This window comes from Limulus polyphemus, unplaced genomic scaffold (assembly GCF_000517525.1).
Source record: "Limulus polyphemus unplaced genomic scaffold, Limulus_polyphemus-2.1.2 Scaffold260, whole genome shotgun sequence".
NCBI classification, from domain to species: Eukaryota; Metazoa; Arthropoda; class Merostomata; order Xiphosura; family Limulidae; genus Limulus; species Limulus polyphemus.
Window position 1 is genome coordinate 634016 of NW_013665870.1, and position 11665 is coordinate 645680.

The 11665-nt window shown below is 34.5% G+C and overlaps 1 long non-coding RNA gene across 3 annotated transcripts in view; it reads right to left on the bottom strand.

Moving 5' to 3' along the window:
• Positions 1–10180, bottom strand: part of LOC111085169 — a 57881-nt gene extending 47701 nt beyond the window's left edge. For all 3 annotated transcript variants that reach the window (XR_002610007.1, XR_002610008.1, XR_002610006.1), the window contains exon 1: positions 9944–10180. This is a non-coding gene — a long non-coding RNA (uncharacterized LOC111085169). The remainder of the gene's footprint in view (positions 1–9943) is intronic.
• Positions 10181–11665: the final 1485 nt, after the last annotated feature.

An 11665-nucleotide genomic window follows, 5' to 3' on the forward strand; every position in this document is an offset into this window, starting at 1 on the left:
GTAGTATTACTACTTAATTAGTTATTATTGTAGTACTACTATACTATTATTTATTTTATTAGTACGTACGTTACGTACCAACCAACTACTTTAGTTAGTACACGTACTATATATATATATATATATATATATATATATACCAACGCAACATCATTTTCGACAGCCTGATAGTAACATGTCGAAGTACTTAAAAATATTTCGATTGCCAAATAGTTGCTAGGCGCTATTCCTTGATAGCAAATGCATACAACCACTGATTTGTGTCATGATGTACCTGAAAGAAAAAAAATGACAAGATGCTATAATAATTGCCAATCATATTCTGGTTGTATTCTTCAGTGCCATATTTTGTCATAAATACTAATATTATCAATACTTTGTTTTCTTGTGACTATAGTAAAACAACAATCAGATATATTCTGGTTGTATTCTTCAGTGCCATATTTTGTCATAAATACTAATATTATCAATACTTTGTTTTCTTGTATCAAAATGTGACTATAGTAAAATAACAATCAGATATATTCTTGTTTTTGTATCTTCCATTTGAAAACAGTAAATTAAATTGTTCAGTTACGCATTGAAATGTATATCAATCACATATCACTAACAAGTAAAACTCATAATTCGATACTTTCAGTAACTTAATTAAACACGTTACTGACTTTAAGTTACCCCCCCCAGGATTATAACTCTGTAAAATGTGTTTCGATACCCGTGGTGGGCACAGCACATATAGCCCATCGTGTTGCTTTGTGCTTAAAACAAATAAAGACTTTAATTTGTGAGAGATAAATTTACAAACTTCTTTCCTAATCTGGAATCTAAGTGTATATTTTGTATCCATATAGTTAATCATAAAAATACGATGTAGTAGGTATGTCTGCAGCAATACCACATTGCCTATATTTCCATGATGTTCTTTACTCCAACAACACTTTTAGCATGCTCGTTAAGCATTAAGAAAACTTCCAGTTCATCACTTCAACTAGCATTTGGAATGTAATATATTATATTTTTTTGGTAAAAATGAAAAAAAAAAAAGATCACAATGCAAATGATAACGTATATTTATTGCAGTGAATATATGACAATTAATAATGTTTCTCAACTACCTAAAGAGGGAAGGTAAAATGTTCGGAAATAATAGCTATTAAAATATTATTCGTGAATTGAAATTCTTATAGTCACTTTTGTAGAAGTTGACAAGTTAACTATTCAGTACTGCCTGGTGACTGAGCGTTAAGCTTGAGAACTAACCGCTACAATTCGAGGTTCAATCCCAGCGACAGGCGTAACGCTGATAGCCTATTGTGTAGCTTTATGGTTAAAAACATTAAAAAAAATACCTTCTCCGTTTCATTTCTATGATTTGATTCGATTTCTTATTTAGATAAATGTTATTATAAGAGAGACAACATTAAATTACTTAGCTATAGCTTTTCCTTCCTATATTCATGTATTTCTGCCAAACATTACATTCTATAATTAAAATGTTATTATAAGAGAGACAACATTAAATTACTTAGCTATAGCTTTTCCTTCCTATATTCATGTATTTCTGCCAAACATTACATTCCATAATTTGTCATCAATACTGAAATGTTAAATATTCACGTGCACAGCCTCTAAAGGCGTTAATCTGCATAAATACCTCGTCCAACTTTCACCTTATACCGGCATGCCCACTTATTAGATAAAGAAACACAATAGACAAGAACTAGAATTCGAATATGTTATACATTAGTCATGTGTCATTAGAAATTGAATTTCATGCTTCCTTAAGCGAGAACAGGTGTTTTGGGGCTTTGTTTAATAGCTAAAGACACGGTTTCATTACCTTATTCCTAATACTTAAAGTAATCAGAATTGCCGAATAAAAAAAAAACGACCATCCTACTTCTAATTAATTATTACTGACATTTGTACAAAAGTAACTGATTATAATTAACATTAAACTTTTAGTCGTTGACGTTAAGCTGGGTTTTCAGCATAGCATGTTATCTGATATTTTTATTGTGATATATTCGTTGTATTCTTAGTGAATTATGTTCACAGGGGTTCTTCGTGGATTATATTCTCTGAGTTTCTAGAGAATTATGTTTACTGGGTTCTTAGTGGATTATATTCTCTGAGTTTTTAAAGAATTATGTTTACTGGGTTCTTAGTGGATTATGGTTGCTAGTAAGTTAAAAATTTAAGGACAGCATGCAATTTCAAAATGTATTTATCGCAAAGATACTAACACAATCTGTAAACGTTCCTAACTTTGAATTACTGCATGACCAGAGGGAAGACAGCCAGTCAGCAGCAGCTTACCATTTACACTAAGGGACTAACTGTCATTCTTATAACGCACCCACAGCGTAAAGTCCAGGAATATTTTGTGTCATCCCATGGCTTCGAACCCACTAAACCAGCTTTGAAATGCAGAGCTCTATCACAAGGTCACCCTGCTCTCCAAGGTAAAAACCCGAGAACAATGAGTTTTTGATAATTGTTAAACCAAGAACCAGTATATAAGAAAAACTGCAAATTACCAAATTTTCTTTAAGTACTTTATACAGTTTTCGTTTTCTTGGTGATATACGTATGATATGTCCATTAATTCTGAACTATAGTCTTGATACCAAATGTAGGTACATTAATTTTTAGTGTTAATTATGTAAAAAATCGTCATGCAAGAAACATTTGACGTGATAATTTTGTCGTATCAGCTTGAATGTGTCTATATGTCAAACAAGAGTAAGCACGTGAGTATGCTCGATCATGCTTATTGATTGAACCGCAAGGGTTTGTTTTGGCTCATCTTGTTACATTCAAATGACATCGGACCTTTGAAGTTCAAAAACCTATTACAAGAAATTAGGTTTGCCCTTGAAAGCGCATTAGCTGAGAGCTTTTGACATGATGTATCACCTAGTTATTCAACATATATTTACTTCCATATAAACTGCTCAGTTGTCAGTTAAACCAAAGCACGTGAGTTTAAGCATAAAACCTTTGTAATTTTTTTTTTTTTGCAGCATCTGAAAACATATATATCATTCAGCAATATAGAAAAGGAATCTTCTGAATAACAATAGAATATCAACAAATTCCAAACTTTTTTTTTCTTAGGAGTATAAATCACTAATAACTTATAGGGAAATGACAGTCACGCTGATTTTAGTATATCTTAAATCTATTAGGGCCATTTTGAAATTTTATAAACAGTTCAGCGACTTTTGGCCAGTGTTCAAAAACTATAATAAATAATATGTACTTCTCGTTGATACTGAAAAGATATTGTGATATTTTAATGTAGGTTTAATTAGTGTTTAAATTCACCATAGGGTTCTCTTGTGGACGGAAAACTACTTGCCATGTCTTCTTTTCTTTCGATGACGTTTCGGTCTCTATGCTGAGACATAGAGACCGAAACGTTCTCAAAAGAAAGGGAAAAGACGTCAGGTATCGCATCCATGCTCTAAAACATTCACGAAGCAATTTCATAAACTACAGTTAAAACCAGCGTATTTTCCATTATACCAGTTATTATGCGCATACGCAGTTTGAATTGGACGTTCCAACATTTAGTACTTGCTATATTTTGAACTTTTCAGGGCACAGAGAATCAGTAATAGAGCATAAATTAAACAACTAATTTCATGCGTTTCTTAAATAAGTTTTATTCTTTCATTCACAGTTTTGGTTGAAATGTATAATGTGTTTGCTTGTTGAATCCCGCGCGAAGCTACTCGAGGGCTATCTGAGCTAGACCAAAGGGAGGGCAGATAGGTAACATCATCTACCACCAACATTTGGGCTATTTTTATTTGCCAACAAATAATGGGATTGACCGGCATATTATAACACCCCATGGTTGAAAGGGCAAACATGTTTGGTGATAGGATTCAAATCCGCGGCCCGCTGATTTCGAGTCAACCGCCATAGCAATCAAGCCTTGCCAGACCATTTGAATTGTTTAATGTATATTTTTATTATATAACATGGTTTACTGAATATATATTTTAATTAACATTATGACTGTCCTCCGGTGACTCAGTGATAACTCTGTGGAGTTATAACGCAAAAAATCAGCTTTCGATAACCGCGTTTGGCAAAGCACAGATAACTCATTGAGTTACTCTGTGTTTAACAATTAGCAAACACATGATAATTGATTAACATTTTTAGCTTAGTAAATAAAGTTACGAACTAGTCTAAATTTATTAAGCTGGCTGAACCTCGTCAGATATTTTTTGGATTAGGGCCGAAAAGTTGTCTTGCATTAAGGGTACCCAACTAATGATTACCTTTGAATCATTAAAAGTTTTTGTTTTATGGTAATGTATACCTCTCGTTAGACCGACATATTAAATTAGCTATGTTCATTATTGGGTTAATTTTTTTTTAGTTCTGGTCTAAATAGATAGATTGCTTTGATCTGAAGAATCAACAAACAATCTGAAAATACATATATACTAAATGTACTTCTGCATGGCCCTCAAAAGTGTTCTGTTACAAAAGTCAATCAAACCAAAATTAAGAGTAACAAATATTTTATTTCTTACTTTTGAAATTCATATGTCATGCTGTGTTGTAGCCTACAAAGTGCATAACTCTTCTCGTGATTCATGGCATGCGCACGTTTTACTTTTACATTACAACAGTACAAACTGCAACGTTAAACGTCCGTTATGTGACGTCAGTTTAGTGTCTACTGACTGACTGATGGACAACACATTACTGTATATTGGTGCGAATTTTTAAAACAGGTGACCCCTCCAGGCGACTTTTAGTCCCCTTTTCGGGGAAAATTAATTTGTTCTAAAGATGCATAACCACGTTTATTAAAGAGCAGTGACCGCGGAATTAGTAAACTGAGACTTGTCTCAACCGGTCTGTGACCGAAATTTATTAATTATATATATTTTCATGTATTTCTTGTTTCCATAACCTCTTCGACATTATTATAATACCTAATGGTATTCTAGTGTCCTAACCACCAGTCCATTTCAGACCCCTTCATATAAGGCTTTTATCTCCTTATATTTTTCAAACAATGTTTAAATTCTCATCACCCCATCCAGCCCCGGCGTTAAGGATAGACTTCATAAGCGGTTGCCTGGAGGTGAGGGTGGAGAACCAGATTTTGAATGGGCTCCAATGTCATAATGGGTGCAGCCTTATTTTATGCTTAGGATTCCAACTAAGTTATTGCCAGTCTTGGTCCCAACACCACACGTAAGAATACATAGTCTTTATTAAAGAATGAGTGGCATCAATGGGCTGGAATGGCCCATACCAGGTTTGGGCGAAATTAGCACAATTATGCAGGGTGTCTAAAAAGTCTAGAACGATAAATGATTTCCAGCATTTCTTGATTTCAGATACGTGACTGATTACGGCGCTGTCAAAGCCCGAGAAAGTCGAATTAATCCTGCTGTTAATCCAAACTTGTTTCGAATTACAAAAAAGCATATGGAACACATTCGTAAAATTCGTTAAAGTGCCTATGATTCCAGTCTTTTCGGACACCCTGCATAACAGATATGGCATGGCTGTATCATTTATACCACGTCATCCAACCCAGGGGCTTCCAAACGTTCTCAGTACAAGGACCCCTAGAACATTCCGCATCATGACTAAGGCCCCCCAACCAAGGAATCTCTATAGTGTTCGAGAAACCCTAACCTAACCAATTATTTGAAACAATCCTGGGCATGCGTCCGCTTATAACTAGTGAACTACTGGACCAATTATCACCAAACCTGGCATATACCATTAGGAACTCCAGAGAGTGCCTTAGTGGTCGGGTTTCGAATTTGGACCCCAATGTCATCATTCAATGGCCCCCTACGTCATACCCTTGCGTTGAACGAATATATTAGCTGGTAATTTCGAATATGGCGATGATCCTTAATTCAAATCTTATTCAGAACATGTTGTTGTTTTTTCTGTTATATACATTTTAAATCTATTTATCTTTGTTTGTAATAAAGCACAAAGCTACACAATTGGCTATCTGTTCTCTGCCCACCATGGATATGGAAACCCAGTTTCTAGCATTGTAAGTCCGCGGACATACCTCTGTGCCACTGAGGGGCTTCTATTTATCAAAAAATCTGATAATGTACATTATGTTATACTGACGATAGGTGAAGGCTTCTACCTCATCATCTTTCCTCAAGGCAGTTCGTACGACAGAACGGCAGACAAAGTATCAGTGTGCTTTACTTCTACACGAAACTATAACGCACGTAGTAGTGTACACTATTGACGTTTATTCTTCTACATCATGTACGCAACGCACGTTGTAGTGTACAGTACTGTCATTTTGCTTCAATATTATGTCCGTAACGCACGTTGTAGGCCACAATATTGTCATTTATTCTTTTACATCATGTTTATAACGCACGTTGTAGTGTACAGTATTGTCATTTAGTCTTCTACATCATGTCCGTAACGCATGTTATAGGATATAGTGTTGTCATATATCTTCTACTTCATGTCCTTAACACATATAATAGTGTACTCTATTGCCATTTACTCTTCTACATCATGTCCGTAACGCACGTTATAGGATATAGTGTTGTCTTATATCTTCTACTTCATGTCCTTAACACATATAATAGTGTACTCTATTGCCATTTACTCTTCTGCATCATATCCGTAACACACGTTATAGAATATAGTGTTGTCATATATCTTCTACTTCATGTCCTTAACACATATAATAGTGTACTGTATTAGCATTTACTCTTCTGCATCATATCCGTAACACACGTTATAGAATATAGTGTTGTCTTATATCTTCTACTTCATGTCCTTAACACATATAATAGTGTACTCTATTGCCATTTACTCTTCTGCATCATATCCGTAACACACGTTATAGAATATAGTGTTGTCATATATCTTCTACTTCATGTCCTTAACACATATAATAGTGTACTGTATTGCCATTTACTCTTCTACATCATGTCCGTAACGCATGTTATAATATATAGTGTTGTCATATATCTTCTACTTCATGTCCTTAACACATATAATCGTGTACTGTATTGCCATTTACTCTTCTGCATCATATCCGTAACACACGTTATAGTGCATATTATTGTCATTTATTCTTCTACATCATGTCCATAACACACATAGTAGGCAATAATATTGTTGTCATTTAGTCTTATATATCAAGTCCATAACGCACGTAGTAATGTACCGTATTGGTATTTATTCTTTTACATCATGTTCGTTACAAGCGTTATAAGTTATATTATTGTTATCTAGTCTTCTACGTGGTATCCGCAACGCACGATGTAGGCTATAGTATTGTCATTTAGTCTTTTACATCATGTCCGTAACACATGCGGTCCGACATGGCCAGGTGGGTAGGGGTGCTCGACTCGCAATCTGCGGGTCGCGGATCGAATCTCCGTCACACCAAACATGTTTGCCCTTTCAGCCGTGGGGGCATTATAAAGTGATGGTTAATCACACTATTCGTTGGTAAAAGAGTAACCCAAGAGTTGGCGGTGGGTGGTGATGACTAGCTGTCTTCCCTCTAGTCTTACACTGCTAAATTACGGACTGCTAGCGCAGACAGTCCTCGTATATCTTAGCGCGAAATTCATAACAAAGAAAGAAACAACAAACCATAGCGCATATTGTGGGCTACAGTACTGTCCTTTAGTTTTTAAAGACTAAAGGACAGTACTGTAGCCCACAATATGCGTTTCGGACATTATGCAAACAATTAAATGACAGTATTGTAGCTTACAACATGACTTATGCACATGATGCGAAAGACTAAAGGACAGTACTGTAGCCCACAATATGCGTTTCGGACATTATGCAAACAATTAAATGACAGTATTGTAGCTTACAACATGACTTATGCACATGATGCGATGCATTATGTTAAATAACACAAGTTGTGAATATTTCCTCTTTGTTCAAACCTGGGCTGTGTTTTCGTTAAAGCTGAGGCAACATCAGAACTATGTTTTATTATATGGTATAAAAGTATGGTGTGTTACAATATAGTGTGTTACGATATGATATAAAAGCATGGTATGCTACGATATGGTATAAAGCATGGTATGTTACAATATAGTATCATACGATGTGGTATAAAAGCATGGTGTGTTACAATATATTGTTTTATGATATGATATAAAAGCATGGTATGCTATGATATGATATAAAAGCATGGTATGCTACGATATGGTATAAAGCATGGTATGTTACAATATAGTATCATACGATGTGGTATAAAAGCATGGTGTGTTACAATATATTGTTTTATGATATGATATAAAAGCATGGTATGCTATGATATGATATAAAAGCATGGTATGCTACGATATGGTATAAAGCATGGTATGTTACAATATGATATAAGAACATAGTATGCTAGAATATAGTATGTTACAATATGATATAAGAGCATGGTATGTTACAATATGATATATAAAGTATAGTATGCTAGTATATGGTATGTTACAATATAGTATGATACGATGTGGTATAAAAGCATGGTGTGTTACAATATATTGTTTTATGATATGATATAAAAGCATGGCACGTCACGATATGATATGAAAGCATGGTATATTACAATATGATATAAGAACATAGTATGCTAGAATATAGTATGTTACAATATGATATAAAGAGCATGGTATGTTACAATATGATATATATAAAGTATAGTATGCTAGTATATAGTATGTTACAATATAATATGTTACGATATGATATGAAAGCATGGTATGTTACAATATAGTATGCTACGATATGGTATAAAAAGCATAGTATGCTAAAATATAAATGCGTAACTTTTCAGACATCTCATCATGAAAGAACAACCCGTAATTTCTCGTTACTCGAGATGTATTAAACATAATAACGCGAAAACTTTATGAAAAAAAAATTTGTTTTTCACAATCATAGAAGTTATAAGTAGTCTGTAAAAAATCATTTTAAACGGATAAATGTAGGAGGTTACGTTATTTAAAGACATGTTTTGATCTACCGACCAAACTATCACGGTCTCCCATAATAGCCGTACGTCGTTTACGCAAGTGAGACTGAAACTGACTTCTCTGTTCCTTGTTATGATGATGATGTAGCGTATACTTCTTCGTTTACAGCAAAGAAATTTGATGTAAAGTTGTGATACTGCTAAGTTCTGTGCAAAATGTACACTGTATCAACAGCTTGCCGTGACAAAGCTTCTCAAATTTTGTAATTTCTAACCTTCACCACAGATTACTTTTAACTCTCAAAGTATCGTCTTGTTTCCATATTCACTACTGGTGTGATCCACATTTTTACATGATTGATTTTTTTTTCTTGTTACAAAGTTCATTCTAGTAAACAGACCCCCCCCCCAAAAAAAAGAGAGGGTGAAATTACTCATGTTTTATGTAAAATACATAGGGAATCCATGTTGTAATTAGTGACATTAATTGCAAAACTGATAGTACATTTATTTACATCTTTTGTACGGCCCATATGATATTATGAACCCTGTAACCAAGAAAATCATGAATCCACAAGTAATTTGTTACATAAACAGTATAGAAACGTGTTTAAGGAGCCGATGGGGCTCAGGCCTCATCGTTAATTTTAAGGTTGATCAAAACAAAGACGCTTTGGAAAGTAAAACTCGTATATTACGTGACAAGCCTCGTAGTTTCCTGGCATTAATTTTCTGACAACTCTGTGTTGTAGTTAGAAGGGTTGTTTCATTCTGCCGCTTTAACATGTAATGCGGATTTCAAAGTCATAATAGGTTCTAATACTGTAGGATTTCGAGTCTAAGGCGCGTGTAAGTTATTAGAAAAAAAAGATGACATTTATTGTATTCATCAAAATAGTTTTGATATAAATTATCTAGCAAACTATTAAAACTTATCAAACGTCTCGTTACTCTTCACGTCCTTCTGCTTACCTGTTATCTCTGTTCCTGCCGAATTTGAGTACCTGCATCTCTTTGCTTCAAAGCTCCTGCTAACAGACGAAAATTCTTTCGGTATGCTATTTACTAAACGCCTACAAAATTGTTCGGGAACAAGTACCGTGCTTGATATTATCTCGGCTTTTAAGTCTCTCTTCTCCCGCAAGTCATCGCTTACTATTCAAATATACGGCCATCGCCTAGTGACACCACGTGGGTGACGTCATCAGTGGTTTCGCGACAGAAAAGAAAGCGAATATATATATATATATATATATGTGCACGTGGCTCAAACAGCAGGGTTGCCAATGAAATACGCACCATGGTGACTCCGCCAATACACGAACATGATGAACCTATTTATTCTGATCATCTACCAGTAACGAAAAGAGCTTTCTTAGCTAGGCATGCGAGTGAAAAGCAACGCATGAGTCATTAGAAGTACTTTCACATTTCTTTCCAATCAGAAAACCTCTCTTGATAAACAACTCTATTTAAGGCTTCAAATTGCCTGTAATGTTGTTTTTATTTCAGATTATTTTCAGTGCCGTTAGAATATTTACAGTGTGAAAAATGTACAGCATTGAAGGTTTCAGTTTTATTTGAAATTATATTTCTTCATTTCATCCCTTTCTAAAGGTTCTACTGAGACAAATGCAAATTTTCAACCTCTTCATGTCTGCGATAAGAAAAAGATACAAAAATAACTCAAAACTTTGACTCCTACATTGTTACATACAGTGGAGTGGTTTCCTTCGAATCCATGTCAGTAACTTTCCTAAACCACAGTTTGTTATTTAGTTGTTGTTCTCGAAAAGTTGGTAGCCTCAATCTTCAAGCAATGCTTAAAGAACTGAACTCTTTTTTTTTCTTCTCTCTCTCTCTCTAATAATCCCATTATCACCAGAAATTTGCAACAACAACGAAAAAATAGGAGACATGACTCGACTATTTACGTAATTTTGTAGACAGAAATTAACAGAAATTATCTTTAGTATGCCTGCCGCGGGTATCTAAACCTCATTTTTAGAGTAAAAGTCCACAGATTTACCGTTGAGCTACAGGGGAGCTAAACGTAAAATAGTAAAGTCTAACTTCCATCCTTCAGCAAAACCTTTAATTAACTATTGGTTTCAAATCCTCCTCTCTTCAACTTAAATGTGGTGTCTTACTATAAAATTTGTTGTTTTTTTTATCACATTATAAATATATATATACTTATAGTAAAACGTATCGTTCAAATGGCAATCTGTATAGACAACGGTAACATCGTGTATAGACAACAGTGACATCATGTCACAAATAATGAAGTGTAAATTTTACTCGATGGAGCGTAATAAATATGGCTTATGTTTGGTTGAAATATACGATATTGCAATGTAATTTGTCATAAACGGTATTTCCTACTTACCTTAATTATAGAAAATAAAACTTGTTAAATAATTTACTGACTTTAGAATATAATAAAACACCTATAGCGAAAATGGCCAGCGTTTTGTTTCGTCATGAGTTTTTATGACTGGAAGTAAGCAATCCTTACACAGTCGTGGTCCAATAGTTATCGGATCGGAAGGTCCGAGATTCGATCCCGCGATATTCCGCTGAAAATGCACCCCTATAGTATCCGTGGACGCGCAATAAAAGTAACACAAAATCTCGCTATTCGATTCAAAGAATCGAAGAAACCCCTTGTGGGGGCTGACCAGCTGCCTTCTT